General features: G+C 33.6%; 1 long non-coding RNA gene across 1 annotated transcript; it reads left to right on the forward strand.

Moving 5' to 3' along the window:
• The first annotated feature begins 14,162 nt into the window (after positions 1–14,162).
• On the forward strand, positions 14,163–16,084 carry LOC149782615 (uncharacterized). Its single transcript, XR_016414414.1, has 2 exons — positions 14,163–14,559; positions 15,594–16,084. It is a non-coding gene; the product is annotated as an uncharacterized LOC149782615 (long non-coding RNA).
• Positions 16,085–18,991: the final 2,907 nt, after the last annotated feature.

Genomic DNA, 18,991 nt, shown 5'->3' on the forward strand with positions numbered 1-18,991 from the left:
GTTTTCCCTTGACGTATCTGTTATCGATGTTATATGATTGTAACATCAGAATATTTTGTAACAATCTTTGATTCTTATTTTATTATTCATTTTATTAATGACGCGGAGGGGTTGAGATCGGGGAAGACACCAATTGGAAAAGGAGCTGCTCTAGCATACACCTGAAAATTTTGCGATGCCATCATGAAAGCCAAACACACCTTGTGTATCTTGTATTCATGTGTTGGTGCTTATTAAATGTCATTGAAAAATAGCACACATGATGATCAATACCATCGCTGACTGCTTTCAAAAGTAATCAACAAATCCTACGTCACTTACATCTACAGACATTTTGAATGATTAGCGAAATCTGAAGCTGAAAGAACTGGTACACTTTGAGGTTGACCTTTAAGTTATCAAAAGCCTCCTGATATTTTTCTGACCAGTAAAACTAGATCGTCTTACTTAACAAGTTGATCAGGGGTTGAACAATCTAGTAACAACTGGATCACACTTATACCATAATATGCAGCATATCCAAAAGCAGTTTCATTTGCTTCTTACTGATAGGCACAGGGAACTCATAACTAGCCTTACCCTGACCTTCTATCAATGTTATTTGACCATGTCCCACAACATATCTTAAAATGTAACACAAGCACGTCAAAAGTAACTTTAACTCTAGGTGATTGCTATGATTGTCAGATTTGATTCATTAAGCCTTTCGAAAAACGTTCGGATAGTTTCCCTGTGGTCCTGCCAGGTGTCACTGTAGATAATGACATCACTGATGTAAGTGTCACAACTTCCTATACCGGATATTACCATATTCATTAAACATTGGAAAGATCTCTGGGAATCCTTCATCTCAAATAGCATAAATTTGTAGTGGTACGGTTCAACTGGAGTTGAAATTTACTGTTCTCTCCGTAAGTGGAATTTTCCAGAAGTCCTTTAAGATGTTAAACTTAGTGGCGTATTTGGCATTTACAATCATGTCAATGCCGTCATCAATTCTAGGAATTGAAAACGAATCTGTCCTAATGACACTATTTACTTGTCTGTAATCATTACAGATACAGAAAGTCATATAGTTTCGGTACTAGCATGCAAGGTGAACTCCAATCACTTTTACATGGTTTGATGAAATCAGTAGCCAGAAAAAAATTGAACTTTTTCAGATAGTCTTGTTTGAGAGGATTCATCCTATTTCGATCTTATTTTAGTTGAATTTACTATTTCAACGTCACGTTTTTTTTTTGTTTTTGTTAGAATATTTGGAAGCAAGTGCTCATCTTCTTTAAGTAGCTATTTCAATTTGTACATCTCTTTTGGCAGCAGATGGAAAGGTTTCTGGTCCAGATAGTCCAAAATTTCAGAACTGCAAAGATTAGTAATATAAAAGTCGCCACTATCCAATTTTCTCATGTTCGTTTAAGTGTGTGTGTGTGTGTGTGTGTGTGTGTGTGTGTGTGTGTGTGTGTGTTGGGGGGGGGGTCAGGTATTAGAAATTTGAGTGAATTCAAGATACTCCTAAAAAATTGCACTAGCAAATATATTCAAATCTTACCACGCAGGAGTATGAATACTGTATTTTATGTCACTTACTTTATGCCTAACTTTATACGGACAAAAATGTATAGTCTGAAGAGAATTTTAAACAGATTCCTTAACAGGAAATTCCAAATAATGAACACCTATATTATACCTGTATCTCTCTGAAGGCCACAATGTGTAAACAAATTACCATACCTTCAACTAAGGTATCCGTTTTCATATTTCTCAAAGAAGCTTCTGGACGCTCACATTATCATCAACAAGCATTGGTGATCTGGCTTGTTCTTAGGTAAAAGGCCGACACAGTCTACTATTATTCTAATAATTTGTTCATCAAATGCAGGAATATATGACAGATCAGCTTTGGGTATCTTCTAATTAAGTTGTCCTATTATTTGACAAGCGTGACAAGATCTACACAATTTAGAAAAATCACTTTAAAGGTGAGGCCGATAGAAATGATTAAAGTTCATGGAACAAGTCTCAGTGACTCCTAAAAAACCAGATAAACAGCGTTTTGCAAGCTATCTGGCGAAATGAAATTTATTAGTTGACTTTAAAGGTTGAGATTTTAGTTCCAGGAGATTCATTATACTTTCTGTAATTTAAGATGGTAGTGGACAATAAATGTCCGAGTAGAAGAGGCAAGAAACACAATAATAATGCCAATTTTACTCAGAATAATCCTTGTGGCAAATATATTTAATCCCCATTCTCAAACTGTGTTCTGCAGATGACAACAGCGTGCAACTATTTCACTGACCTAACATCTGCTCGTGTAGATACGATTATCCTTTTCCAAGCATTTCGGTCTCTCCGTCAGAGATAGGCATAATATTAAAAGGTGAACATCCTCCACTCGTCTGTATTTTTTATCGATATGATCCTATTACACACAATAGAGGTACCTTTGTGTACATTGCAAAAGATAAATACAGCTCTTCTCTAGACGAATGGCCCGATGTAAACATATGACGTCGTAGCCATCTATATCTAAAGCAGTGATTCCATACATATGGCAATGCCAATTTATCCAAGTTAGTTTTAACATAAAATACCTATTTGATTCCACAAAACAAAAAGAAATACTATTATTTCAGTACTTTTATAGATATAATATAGATGACAAATTACAGGATCTCTATTTGACCTCCGTCTGATCCAGTAATTTAAAATTCATATTTTCATCACGAATCCCCTACTCCCATCCCATGAGTAGACACAAAACCATGTTTGTATTAACAAGCATCATTTAATCCATTGATATTTGTATGTAATGATTTATAAACCTCCATTTCGCTCGCTTATAGATGCCTCAGAGATCTCTATCGTTTATCAGATTTATACCTTTGATTTTGATTATGTTCTATTTATATGTAATTGTAAACCAAGTTTCATTGACTTGACAGTTTCAGATAATTATTTTTGAAATATAATATTTGTCTGTACCTTTTCAAGACTCTTTGTTTTTTTTTAACATGTTCTCTATGTATCATTGACAGCAGTATGTTCCAAATTATTCAACATATTCTGCTCAGAATTATGTTTCTTCAACAATTACATCATCATCTGCATGAAAAGTGATATAAATGCCATAGGTTCGACCAATGTAAATACATTCTCTGTATTTCATCGCATAGACACAACACGATAAGAATTTTGTTTTAAAAGTGTGAGCAGTAGAGGTGAGAAAGTTTCCGTTGATTAAGATCAATGTGAATGAAAACAAACCCCACTGAATATAGGAGTCATGTGTTTGATTTCAAGGTACTCCGAATCCCAAGATTGTCGTAGAAGTCAGAGGATCGATGGTTTCTACACACGTGAGCAATTAGGCAAACGGTGATAGCAGAACCCGAAAATGTACTATGGCTATTCGATATAAAATGAGCAAAAGAAGCAAAAATCAGATGTAGTTTCTTTTTTTCCGGTGCAACTCGCGCTTGTACTCAACTGATGTAAAACGATCAATGTTATTCAGTGTATTGCAAGATTCAACATCGAAGATCTATTGAGAAATAATCAATTTAGAGAACTGTCATGCTTATTATATATCATATATGAGGAGTAAAGCATATACCTTATCTTTAGCGGGTAAGTAAGTTAAATTGCGAAGATTCATAATCGATTTTCATTACTGCACAAATGAAATTCGCAACAACTATCGTACAACATGAGAGTTGCCAATTCACTTTTCCCACAGCGCTATTTTCATTGACCCTGTGTGAATACGGTATATTAGGGAAAAAGAACACATCCTATTTTTCTGCTTGAACAGTTTCTCTTTTCTGTGCAATTGTAAAAAGTCACGCGGAACTCTAAATCATTTGCTTTGGGTGAGGCTCGGTTAAACGTTCAGGATAACAACATATCAGGGCACAAAATCCGGTATAGCTACATGAACACACATTGTCCGAATAGTATGCATGCATATTGTTATAAAAGGTGCATGTCGTTAGCCTGAAAAAAATTTACTTATTCGTACAAAAATCGTAATGTTTATGTCATACATATACGAACGACATTGTGCAACATTTCGTAGAGCAATAATTTGCTCGAAACTTAATCAGATATCCTCTCATTGTAAATAAAATCACTCTGAGATTTATTAATGATGTTAGAAACTATTGAAGCACAAAATACCATTATTAATACACCTATCTATTTTCAGAAACAAAATTGATTATTAATAATTAGTTTGATATTCGTTAGGAAAATTTGAAGAAATATTTGCTAAAACACATATTAATGTTATTTCTCCAACTGTTATGTACATTATTAACACTACATTGTCAATATGCTGGTACAATCACAATTTTAGTCCTTTATGCGAGATAACACTAACCATAACCTTAACCCTAACCCATATTGGGAAAGGTTCTCGAAAAGATGTAATTACATCATTCGTATTTACAACTAGTTCAAATATTATATTATCAAATATTATAATATCAAATATTATATTATCAAATATTATAACATAAAATATTATATTATCAAATATTATAATATCAATTATTATATTATCAAATATTATAATCTCAAAAATTATATTATTAAATATTATGTTATCGAATATTATAATATCAAACCTGCATATTTATTCCTTTTCAAATACTTACTTGAGTCTAGTACTTCGGCTGGGGTGTTATCTGTGTAGCAAATTTGATAAAATGCATACATAATTCCCCGCAAGAAGTAATAAAGCATATATAATTCAAAAATAAATCATCGTCACCATATAAATTCTTGAAATATTCAAGAAACTTACATGCATTCAGTTTATTTGCCTACTGGCCCTTTTTGATAAAGTGTGTTAATTTTCATTCCAAACCCTGCATTTTGATCCAGTAATTTCAATAAAATTTTCACTTTCCTTATAAACCACTTTATGCACGTTCGGCAACGTTTTTTCAGGTGATGCAAGGTGTTGGTGGTAGTAGAAGGGATGTGTTTCTATCTTGGCTTTTACGCAATCATGTGGTTGAAACGTATCATATATATCTATCTCCCTTGATAAATCTCTAATAAAGACTAATCCCACTCTGCACTGTTGTTAATTATATTCATCGAAGTTAATTAGCACATATAAAACCAAGATATGTACCTACCACGCATCTCAAGTTTTAGTTTTACTGCAAGTAACTTAAGCAAGACAACTATTGAGACTGTTGCCTGTGAGTTGTTAATGCTATAGGTAATAATTTGTATGCGCTACTCAGATTGTGATTTCTAAAGTATGCACAGCCACAAATCAAATTCCACATGTGTAGCAGATGTTTTATTGCTCCAGGAGACTGAATGGATACATTAATAATTTCTGGGCGTTGTTCATAGTGTGCAGTCTGGTAATGTTGGATATTAGTAGCTATCGGTTTTATTGTAAGTTTATTTTGTGAAGTTCACTAATTAGGGACATTAGTAACTGATCGCTTTATTGAAATTAGAATTGACTCTAAATATATCGGCTAAGAAGAAATGTGTTTTTGCTCGAAGAATGAAACTAATCACCCTGTTGAAACATATAAAGCTTATTATTCTTTTTTTCTTCTAAAAAATTCATGTCACTTCCTGAATTTATGAATATGCATGTATCTTACACCACATGTATATATATTAATACACACAAAAAGCATACGTGGTCCTTGTATTAATTTATACAGTCTTTATATGCGCACCAACTCATCTAATCGTTTTCTTTGCTGTTTTCAAATTCACATTTTTCCACAGTGTGGACGTCAATACACTTGACAATGTTATTGTATAGGTAACCTTTTTTTTAAAGCGTGAAATCAACATTGTGAAACTTGCCTGGTATGAAATATTAGTGACGATAAAGATAATGTCTTCCTGTGGAACCTTTTCGCTTACACAAAATCATGTATTCATCAAATGAACAGTCGAGGATGTTTTATACCAGTCTTTTTATAAAACACCCTATGATGATAGCTGTATCTTAAGGGTCAATTTTATTTTTTTATTTAAACTTATTATTCAATATTCCATATCATAAAACCCCAATTGTCTGCTACATAGATTGAAAGTGAGACCTTCATAAAAGTTGATATGAGAACTATCGGTCCTGCAATGTTCAAATACCTTGCCCATGTAGCGCCTGTAGTGCCAGGGAATTCGCAATAGATTATGAACTGAAAGTGTTCTGTCCGAAAGTTAAGAAACCAGAACCACTAATGATATCTGGAGAGGAAATACAATTTAAATATTGACTGTTGTTGGAACAAATGATGAAAATTGAAATGTTGACTGTCGATGGAACGAATGACGAAAATTTAAAAGTTCACTGTCGTTGGAACGAATGACGAAAATTTAAATGTTGACTATCGTTGGAACGAATGGCGTAAAGGATTTGGAGTTCATTGCAGTACGTTGATCTTATGCATTATTCGAGGTGTGTGCTTTGGGTTCGGCACATTTATAAAAGGTATAGAAGATAAATCATAACAAGAAAATAACTACATAAAATATATATTTGTTTTCATTGTTATGGGCAGTAAGTCTTCAAAGGAATTGAAGTTTTTAACATAATAAATGCCTCCACCCCCTTTTTTTAGATGCCTTGCCTTATCTCCTTGCATACACTTTTTCTACTTCGTGTTAACAGTTCTTATTGACCCTTTGTTTATCAATGATGCATAACTTTACGGGATGTTTTGGACAAATGGTAGCATAAAACACTATTGTATGACTAGTCATGCAAAACGTTTTCAATTGAACATTCATAATTTATTTCCATCTTTCTCTCACTAATTATTAATAACAGTGTCAAGATTGCATTTGTGTCCTAGGTGGGTTGAAAATATTAAGCTCAGGTCCACAATGTTCACAAGCTGCCGCCATTATCTTCAACTTCTTCTTTTAAGAAATACGCAACATAGGTTTCCCATATACGGATAATGAAAATGTAACGAAATTCACTCCTAAATAGTGTTTACCATGAGTCCATATGTAGCTTTTTCTTGTCCGCTGTTAGGAAATAAAGATACGGTATATTTATTATAAAACGTAGTATCATGCAGTAGGGAGAAAGAATAAATATTTAAAAGTTTCCTTAAGGTTGCGCTACAGAAATTTGTGTGGTCGACCATTGGACAAAATAATATGCATCCATACGTTTTCTTATTGTTTCTTTATGGTTATCTACAATAGCTTCAAGAATGCATTATTTATTGATGCTTGATAGCCACATTCGAGATAGTTAGGCTTAAAGTGTGCCAATGTTCTCTTAGCGCATTTTTAACTAAACGTTTTAAGGTGAGTAATTTTGTTGGAAATCGAATCATTCATGGTCAACGTTTCACTTCATTAGTAGAATATCTAAAAACAATTTGTATCACCTTATATATAAAATAATGTCAACTATGCTCAATCTAGTTTGTTTTTAAATGGGGTTGAAATCGCTAGTTTTATGGATTTTCATTGACGTCTCGAGTGGGTGTGACTTTACCGGCGACTATCATCGAAGAATGAGCATTGACTTGAGACTATCTTTTTTATTGTTTCGGTTGTTTCATTCACGGATGAGATTGAAACAGGGTATTTTTTTAGTTCTACCTCAATACACATTTATATACCGCCTGAAATTAACAATATTAGTTTATCCAAAAAATTAAAGTAAATTACAATAGTGTGTATTTTGTATTAAATTGTCCTCATTGCCATGAAAGAATTATAGGATTTTTACTGATCCCATTTTCAGGGCAACATTTCGCAAAACGTATAATTTATAAATAAACTATTATAATTGCTTCACTATAAAATATGGATTGGTTACCTGTGACCACGCATACTGTATACATTTCACATAAAATAATAAGAATCGGAGTTTGATAGTTAGGGACATTTAGTCTCAATGGACAAGAAATGCTTGCTAATACTAAAATGTCAATATTTTAGTGGTTGTTACATGTTACAACGTCATTGTCTATGAGGTGTCGAAAACACTGAACGTTGCTAGGAAACTGATATATTTTTCTATATGCTGTCAAATGCTGGTTGAGTTGAATGTTGGGCTCGACATTACCTAGTAGCGTGGGTCAAATTCTGGTATTCTTTCCAGGATTTGAAAAGGTAAATTACGGATATCATTATAGTCAGAACAAAATTTTTAAAAATTTAGGGATAAAAAATAATCATGCATACCTTTGCAGATGTCATTCCGATTCTTTATAGCCAAAATTACATCTCTGAAGAAAACTGCTTTTACTGAGCTTACCAAAATGTTTAATGTCATTCCATCTAAATTCCAAATATCCATTATATTTCTGAATATAGTTGCATTTACAAGGTTAATCCTCATTTTCCAGTAATCTTATATCTTTATATACCTAATGAATTAATAAATGTTTATCATATTTATTGCTCCCTCATACTTGGGGGATTCTAGTATATTGCGTTTAAAGCTTTTTACGTTTTACCCCATACAAACTTAAATAAGCACGATCATGCTCCGATTTAATATTTGCTGAAAGATGTGGAAATGCTGAAAAATGTTTGAACATGGGCAGAACAAGAGCTTTTACAACAATTACTTTACTCCTGAAGATGTCTTTGACTCCAGCTTGGCAGTGTTCATTTTGCCTTCATTAGTTTTTTTCCCATAATTATTTTCCGCCATTTTTGTTTTAAGTCTGGAAAAACTCGATGACAAGGAAAGTAAATTTAGAAGTAGACCATTTTATGTCCATGTCGAGACATATTCTTTCATTAGAAACATTTCTTGTTTCCAAGCACCATTGTCATACATGGACCTAGTAACGATGCAACAGTAGTGTACGGGGCCCCGAGTGGCCGATTGGTATAAAGCCCTCAGCGTTACGGATCACCTCTGTCTGCATGGGATCGAGTGTCTGGCTTGGCCAATGCGGGTACGTGGGAAAGCTTGCCAGTAGCTTCTCATGGGTCGGTGGTTCTTTCCGGGATGTTCCCGTGTTTTTCCTCTACCATTTATACTGGCCGCCATGTATAACCTATCTTGTGCTGAATATGGCGTTAAATCCTACAACAACAGGAACAACATTAATGCATTCTATTTTGCGTAATAGTAGTGTTAATGTCAGTACCAGTCGTGTTATGCATGTCAATAAAACGGTAAAATACGTCACTTACCGAATGATGGTAAAAGATGTGCAACAATCAATATGAATGCATATTTCTTACCGCATGATTAGGATGAACTCGTGTTTGATGCTGAATACCTTAAACATTTCATCTGCACCTAACGTGACATTAAAACAGTACTAAAGATTGAAATGGTTATAAGTCAAGCTTTCCCTCGTGTGAATAATTCATTATTTAGACTTCTCGTAAAAAATTCACCGAACCGTCGCATAATTATTTACTTTTAACATATGTAGTCACGTGATATATTTCGTATTATAATGAGATATTTAAGTAATAGTTTGACAAATTGACCTAAAATCTTAAATTCTATGTCACTTTGTATAATAAACTGCTTCGCTCCTCGTTTTCCTGATAGTCGTTGTTTTGTTAATCGCTTGCATTATCTTCTACTTCATCTGTGTTGCTTATATCTTTCCTTGAACGTTTCCCGTTTTCCCTTTCTTATTCATTCATTTATAACTTTTCCGTTACCATTCTTCTTTCTGGTCTTTATTATTATATTTATAGTCTCTCCGGCATTCATGTGATACTTTTTCTTTGTGCTTGTTCTTTGCTATTGTTATTGATCTTATTATTTACACTGCCCATCCTGTTATCGTCTTTATTGACCAAGTCAGAAGGAAAATTATTATTGGCTTCTAGCCATGACTTAATTAGCTTGATACAGACGACAGATTATATGTGAATTACAATTACATATGTAGTCACGTGATATATTTCGTATTATAACGAGAGATTAAAGTAATATTCTGACAAAATGACCTAAAATCTAAAATTCTATCTCACTTCGTATAATCACCTGCCTCTCTTCTCCTTTTCCTGATAGTCGTTGTTTTGTTAATCGCTTGCATTATCTTCTTCATTTGTGTTGCTTATATCTTTCTTTGAACGTTTCCCTTTTTTCTTTCTTATTCATTCGTTTATAACTTTTCTGTTACCTTTCTTATTTCTCGTATTTATTATTACATTTATAGTCGCCGTCATTCATGTGATACTTTTTCTTTGTGCTTGTTTTTTTCTTATTAATTAATGCTATTAATATTATTATTTGTATTGCCCATCTAGTTATTGTCTTAACTGACCAAGTCATATAGAAATTAATTATTGGTTTCTAGCCATGACTGAATTAGCTTGATACTATCAGACGACAGATTATATGTGAATTACATAAAAATTTGTTTGCGTGATTTGAACAATTGTCTTAATATTCGGGAACATTTAAGTCGCGGTAAGGTCTGGAACTTATTTTGTCCCCTGCATGGTTCGTCAAACTTTTGAATCGAGACAAACGTGCAGAACAAAATGAATAATTATAAATTAAAGTGAATATTGATACGCACCATGCAAATGCGTTATTTAGAACTGTGCATACTACGTTGAACCACTGAGATCAATTTTATTATGAGATGTGAACAGATTATTTGGAAAATATCATATATTATAAGTGCACTTAGCATGAATCACGTATCTGTTAAGGAAATAAACTACATTTTTGTCATGACGTTGAAAAAAGGAAGAAACGTATTAAAATTACATTACCATTTGTTTAGCTAATTTCCAAATCTGATTTAAAAACAATACACGAACATTCAAGTGCAAACTAACGTAAACCGACTGACACCATAAATCATTCGAATCTAACCAGCTGTTACCGGCTACATTAATTATGGCTACCTGTCAACTGGGCAGGCTGTCACAAGAAGTTTACCCGATGACACATTTATCGGAATTTAAGGTAATACCTAACGTTATCTCGTATTATGCATCTCGTGGTTTATCATTTATGCAGCGAACATATGATATATATATATATATATATATATATATATATATATATATATATATATATATATATATATATATATAATATAATATAATATAATATAACACGTGTTCATAGATAGATAAACAACTGAACCCATCAAAACTGAATAGGCGGTATACCAAAAACCCGACTGGACTTGAATATTTATTTCGTCCAAATTTTTAAATTTTGTAATATCGTTATCTTGTTTCTCTCCTATAAACCGAAATCACTCTAATCTATAAACGGACAGACATGTTCGATCCCAAATTTCAATTTAAGTCTAAACTCCCCTTCATAAAATCTAAAACTCACCTCAAACTTGAAAATATCTTTTAGCTGCGAAATAATATGCAGTCCTGATATTTATGGTCCAGAAACTGGCTATGTTCATGCGTTGAATTAAACAAACACCTGGCATACGTTTGTCAGATTATTTGCCAGGATATGTCAGGTACAAACAATACTCGACACGCGCGTTCACTCATACGTGACGTGAGATTATTCCGAAGTGCAGCTTGTAACGTACATTTATTGCGCTTGTAGTTAAGGAATTTAAGAAACATTGTGTGTATCTGCTTATTATCTAATTGTGTTTGCTGATATTCATTTGTATAAATAATAAATAGTATTTTAAAAAGACAAGTGCAAGATACCCGGGTTTTATTAACCAGGCATGCGCTCTCAAATTGGACGTGTTTGATGCTTTGCCAAGGAGCGCGACAAAACAGTATTCCTAATGAATGCACGTTGTTCAGGTAATATTTAACTAGATGTTAAATGGCGAGCAGATTTCTTAATATTTTGAATACTTATACACAAACACATGTACTATGATAATTTAACACACCCTCTGTTGAAGTTATAGAAGCATACTCACAAACAAAACCCTATATTTCTCTTAAATCACGCCAAAAACATGAATGTTTTATCGCTTTTGATTTTTTAAAATACCTTTTCTATACCCTCCCCAGTAAACCAAATAATTCTCAAAACTGCAAATTAAATTGTAAATTAAATATGACTAATTTTGCAATCATCATTGTCATACAATATCTTAGTAACGGTTGCTGCATTAGTGGAATTATATTTTGTGTGGTTCTAGTAGAGTTGGTGTCCATACCAGTCATGTAATGCAGGGTAGTTTAACGTGGAACACCAATAATTTGATGTCCTTTGCCCATTGATCATGAAAGATGCGCGATTATCAATATGAATGTCAATTTTATTCCGCGATTATCAATAAGAATGTCAATTTTATATCGCGATTATCAATATAAATGTTAATTTTATACCGCGATTATCAATATAAATGTCAATTTTATACCGCGATTATCAATATGAATGATAATTTTATACCGCGTTTATCAATATTAATGTCAATTTTATACCGCGATTATCAGTATGAATGTCAATTGTACACAGCGATTGATAAATATGAATGATAATTTTATACAGTGATTTTCAACATGAATGTCAATTTCATACCGCGATTATCAATATGAATGCAAATACATTTTTCTTTAACCGCAAAATGGGGATGATCTCATATCGATGTTGACTACATTTAAAATTTCATCTGCAATACATGTGACATTCAGACAACGCTAATGTTTATGATGGCGATCAATTAAAATTATCCTTCGTGTGAATAATTCATTATTTTTAAACATTTTGTATTAATTCAGGAAAAGGTTTTCATGATTAGTTGCATTTTTAAATACGTACACACTTATGTTTAATTTACTCGATTGAGAGATTTCAATACAGAAAGTGACCTAAAGTCTAAAATTGCATGTCATTTAACATATCCAGATGCCTTTACCTTCATTTTCCGTACTAGGTTTTTTTTCCATCTGATTCGTTATTATTATCTTCTTTATTTTGTTTGCTAATACCCATCCTATAACGTTTCCCCCTTTTTTGGTTTAATTCATTCTTTATATTTCCTGTTACCATTCTTCTTTCTCTTCTTTATTATTGTGTCTATTCATGTCGTCAGGCCCCTACCATTCTTCTTTCTCTTCTTTATTAGTATGTCTATTCATGTCATCAGGCCCCTTCAGAAGTTGAGAGAGGCATGAACCACTTAGAGAGTTTGAGGCTCCTAGTCCTTGTTGAGGTGAGATTTACAATGCACAAACAAGCCTATATAATGTACTGCATAGAAAAGACATCTAACTACACAGTGAAAAATAGTTAATACTTTCAGAACTGTTTATTTAGAAAAAAGTTTATCTATCCCCACCCCCTTTAATTGGGCCTGGTCGTCGTCATTTTTGGAATATTTGTCTTTTTGTTTTTCTTGACTATTTTCATTGATATTGTTATTTAAACTACTGATCCTGTCATCGTCATAAATGACCACTTCAGACAGAACAATTATTGGTTTCTAGCCATGACTGAATTATCTTCATGCAGACGACACATGTGTATATGTATTACAATGCACATAAACATTCATGAACTTGGCATTTTTTGAACAGTTGTCTGAATATCCGGGAATGTTTAGCTTGGGGCAAAGTCTGGAACTTAGCTTGTTTCCCGCTTGTTTCGTCAAACGTTTGAAATCGTCGATATGTGCGGAACAAAATGAATGATTATAAATCCCACTTAATGTTTGTACTCGCCAACGGTTTGGTTTTGTAAGATGAATAATGCCTGAAGTAAATTAGAACCGTTAATATTATTTGTCAGCCAGAACTGTGCATACTACACTGAACCAAGTAGAGCATTCTTTTGAGACCGTTGCAGATATATTTTGAAAACATTCTTGGATAACTTGAGAAAATAGCTGTGCAATCCAGCAGATGTTCTCAACATAAAACAAATTATATAACTACAGATACATTCAAGTGCAAAATGAGGTAAACGGACTGGCGTCATATACTCAGTTGAATCAAACCAGCCTCTACCGGCTACGCTATTTACGAATACTTACCTACCGGACTGGATGTCACACAATTTTCCTGATGAAATATATTTAACGGATTTAAAGATAATAACCGGTGTTTCAAATTTCTGCAAGTCTTTCACTCCCACCCCCTTCAATTGGAACCTTTTCTAATTTCGTAAGAGCAGTCACTTATCATATTCAAATAGTTGTTGTTAGTAGTAGGAGTAGTAGTCGACGGAATAGTACTAGGGTGGCAGGGTCCAGTTTCATAAATTGGCCCCTGGCAAATTTCTTAACTTAAGGCTATGGTGTGACTTTTTCAGCTATTATTGTTTAGTATTTATAGATATGGATATATTTGTGAACTAGGTGTTTTGGGCTTGTATTGTTCTTGAAATTGATGTCAGCCATGTACACCTTCCATAGTTGCTCTGCAGTATGTTGATAGTGAAATACCAATAGTTGGCTAGGAAGAAGAGCTAGCCTTCCATAGCAGTAGACACGTGGGTTCAAGGCAACTAGAGTATCTCAAAAACGGCTTGGATGACAACTATTCTGAATTGCATCAAACTATTTAGTAGACAATGTTTTTCAAAATTTTCATCCAGGGAAAGGGCTTGCGTTTGCACTGTGAGCACCACATGCTGTCAAAAATGGCATTTGGATGTGAAAAATGCAGGTATAAAATAGGGGTTGGGGTGCATAAACCTCTTCTGCTGTGAACTGCCATTGACTTCTCTGGTCAAGTGAATATTATTCGTATGCTTTGTTTTCATATAGGTATCTAAAAATATGGACCTTTTTGACCTCATTTGTGTATTTGATTTTTTATGATTTTTTATACTAGGTCGCTGATTGCGGCATTAAATTTGTACATAAAAACTGGACCCTGCCCCCTTAAGGAAAATTGATAATTTTTTGATGGTGCAGTCAGCCACATCTATTATATTTTTTTTTGTTTCTTTGTGTTTATTTAAATAATTTGTATGCATTAACTTTATTATATCTCCTTCCTTTTTCCATATATCACTTAGTGTTTATGTAATGCTCTTTGGAGAGGGAGGTAACTGTGTTTTGTACCTCCATGTGAGAACTGTTTACATCATGACAAAGTAGCATATTTTGGACTTAACTTACTAAATATGGGAACAAAATGGTAACCATAATGTATTGTCTTGCATTTTCTGTAGCTGTCAAGGTTTTGCACCGCTATTTTTATGAATAATATTCACATTTCAGTACAGACACACCTAAACAATTGCATAGCATGTCAACATGTATTCTTTAAAGTAATTTAACTCCACAGGAGCAGATAGAATTCAAAGGAATCATACATAAACATACTGTTGTGAATATTGAATGTCACCAGTTGAACGGTCTTAGAAATAATGATGCATATGGCATATTACTTGCTATATTTTGGTGAAAAGAATGAAAGTTTTAGCACACCGACATAGTTTCTACCTTCATGACCCCACTCTGAAGTTGACATAAGAGATTCATATCTCACACTTGGGTGATAATAGAAAATGTTTCAGTGTTATGTATATATCTTGAAATTTCTAGGTTCAGTTAACAAAGGGGGAAAAGCTTAAAATTAAGTGGCAGCTTCATGCATTTGACAATACACATACAGTTTCTCCTCAGAAAGTCTTATGTTTTCACTGAATGTTAAAAGTACATCAATATCACTGGTTTCTTTTCTTTTTGCAGGTCTCAGTTTGCATGGTAGGAGATTAGGATTAATCGGTTAGTCATGCTGAAAGAAACAATAGCTTCAATCTCATCCAGATACTCATTCTGATCTAAGTGCACAAGAGAGTGACTTTGACGGACAGATTTAGCTTCTGAAGGAGTTGTTTTATGGTACGTGCTTATCAAAAGCCAAGCCGCTGATAGGCTTTTTACCTTGAACTGGATTTTCCACTTTAAATATTTGTTCTATACCTTATCTTATTATTTACTATGATTTTGTAAACTCCAGAAAACATTAAAGTCAGTTGTAAGTAAATTGGTGTCTGAGAAGAAATTTCTCTGTTAAATTGTATTGAGTAATTTGTATATGTATGGTCAATTTCATTGGCTATGTATCAATGAATTTATTTGATATGTCACTTTGTAAGTTTTAGGGTCCCACACATCAGTATATCAATATTCCAGCATTGTCTAATGTTAATTGATTAAACTTTGACTTCTCCAGACTAGCTAGACTTGTGTTGCGATTACCCCCCCCCCCCCCGCCCACAACACACACTGACACAACACTGATGCTACTATTAGCATCTCCAGAATGATAATGAAAAGTTAGGAACCACTTCTTTTATATCAGTCTAAGAGTACTTCTAAAGCACATGCTTTACTTAAATGTGTGATTTCTTTAAGTTTGCTAGGAGAGTTTATAGAAACTTTTCACTTCTGTCACTGACACCTAACATAGCATTTCTGTCATTCCCTCCTAAAATTTATAACTTCCAGATCTCTTCTTGACATTCATGAAACATTGTAAAGGAATTTTGATTTTGTACTGATGCTATGGTGGTAAAGAAAGACCAAAAGCATTCTAGGTTGCAAACAATTTGAAATCTTTCAAGAAATGCAGTCAGTCATAATTCATAATGTAAATAATGCAGTGCTTTTTGCCGCAAAGAGGTAACTTTTTCAAAAGCATAATACCATTTTTAGTTTTGTGCACAAAAAGTTTTCCTTTATACCATTGTACTAGATCATGTCTAAATATGTGATATGTACACAACTTTTGACATAAACCATTTTTAGCCAAATCCTTAAGGTGGCAGGGTCCAGTTTCGTAAATTGGCCCCAGGCAAATTTCTTAACTTGAGGCTATGGTGTGACTTTTTCAGCTATTATTGTTTAGTATTTATAGATATGGATATATTTGTGAACTAGGTGTTTTGGGCTTGTATTGTTCTTGAAATTGATGTCAGCCATGTACACCTTCCATAGTTGCTCTGCAGTATGTTGATAGTGAAATACCAATAGTTGGCTAGGAAGAAGAGCTAGCCTCCCATAGCAGTGGACACGTGGGTTCAAGGCAACTAGAGTATCTCAAAAACGGCTTGGATGACAACTATTCTGAATTGCATCAAACTATTTAGTAGACAATGTTTTTCAAAATTTTCATCCAGGGAAAGGGCTTGCGTTTGCATTGTGAGCACCACATGCTGTCAAAAATGGCATTTGGATGTGAAAAATGCAGGTATAAAATAGGGGTTGGGGTGCATAAACCTCTTCTGCTGTGAACTGCCATTGACTTCTCTGGTCAAGTGAATACTATTCGTATGCTTTGTTTTCATATAGGTATCTAAAAATATGGACCTTTTTGACCTCATTTGTGTATTTGATTTTTTATGATTTTTTATACTAGGTCGCTGATTGAGGCATTAAATTTGTACATAAAAACTGGACCCTGCCCCCTAGAGGATGCACTAATGGTAGTAGCTGTATTATTGTGGCGGTGATATTGGTAATTATTTTGGTGGTAATGGTTTCCTATTGAAGGCTTATATTGTATTCTGCATTTAAATTGAATTTTTTAAAAACATCCTGGCACAATAATTCATTTTATGTAAATTTTGCATGGCACAGCTTGATGTAATGACCAGTCATATAAAGCGTTTGCCTGCTTTATCAGATTTTGCCTTTGGCATACACTTGTTGTTATTAGTAATGGACGCAATTTAGACTGAAGTAATCATTTTCAACTGAAATAGTTTGTATATGATCAGTATCAAAAGTTCAATAGCTAAGCACACCTGGTCATATAGTTAATATATGAGGACACACTGTCGGACCAGTTGTACAAACTGGAAGCACAACATAGAATAATTGACAGATAAGGGGAACTCAACTGAGCTTTTACAGATGACACCGCTCCGGCGGCTTAAGTGTTAGAGCGTCCGCCTCGAATGCAGGAGGTCACAGGTTCGATCCCCGGCCGAGTCATACCAAAGACTTATAAAATGGTACTTACAGCTACCTCGCTAGGCGCTCAGTATTAAGAGGTTAGTATTAGGATTGGTCGGCCTGGTGTCAGGAATATGGGACTGGGTGGGACATGATGCTACATGTCTGCAGCATGATGCCCCAGTGCTAGACATCACTATAAACTGACACTCTGTAAACATCGTAGCAATATGACTGAAAAATGGTTGAAGTTACGTTAAAAGTTAAAAATCCAAGTCACATACATACACAGATTACACCATAATCAGACAGTCATCGTCTGCACTTAATTTCCAGTACGTGTATGTATCATCAACAATGAAACTGTACCACGTAGAAATAGTAATATTGTAATTGTGAGGACTTGGTCATTCGTGTTGTAACATCTAGCAGTTCAATTTGTATTATGTTGTGACCAGTTTGGGCTAGAGTTTGTTTTCTTGAAATTATTTAATTAAACTGATTCTTTTTCTTTGGAAATACAAACGTGCTCTGATAAAATTCTTGGATAAAGACATTCACTGTAATTTATAATATATTCAAACCTGGAATTATATAACTTTGATTTAACAAAAGACTTGACACATCAGTACTCCATTAGCTATAACAGACACGTCATCGCCTTTAGGTTTGGATCTAGGGACTGAGTTTATTGAGGACTTTATATTATTAGGACTTTTTCTCATTTTCACTTTGTATTCTAAGGAAACAAATTATTTGTTAAATTGTACAAAGCTTGTTGTCTTTTACTCTTTTCTGTTACTTATTTTTAGAGCCTAAACTCGTAACAGAAAATTGGGGGCTCGTTTGGGATACGAATTTTGCTAAAATATTTCATAAAACTTGTTTTTTGATATTTAAATTTTTTTAGTTACAGAATTTTTAAAATCTCAAGTATTATTTCACATTTTAGAAATCTTTAGTGAAATCAACAAGCTTTTTACAATGTCATCTATAGTAGAGGTCATTATTCATTATTTAAATTGCTACACAGCATATTGTCTTTCACTCTGTTCTGTGACTTATTTTACGATCATAGACTCATAACAACAGACTACATGCAAGAACTGTATACTTTCGAATTAAGGAGTTGGCATGTTGGCATTTAGAATAAGTACAGTACTTAGATTTTTTTAAAAAAATGTTAG

This window comes from Sinohyriopsis cumingii, chromosome 15 (genome assembly GCF_028554795.1).
Source record: "Sinohyriopsis cumingii isolate HCF-2022 chromosome 15, ASM2855479v2, whole genome shotgun sequence".
Taxonomy (NCBI): Eukaryota; Metazoa; Mollusca; class Bivalvia; order Unionida; family Unionidae; genus Sinohyriopsis; species Sinohyriopsis cumingii.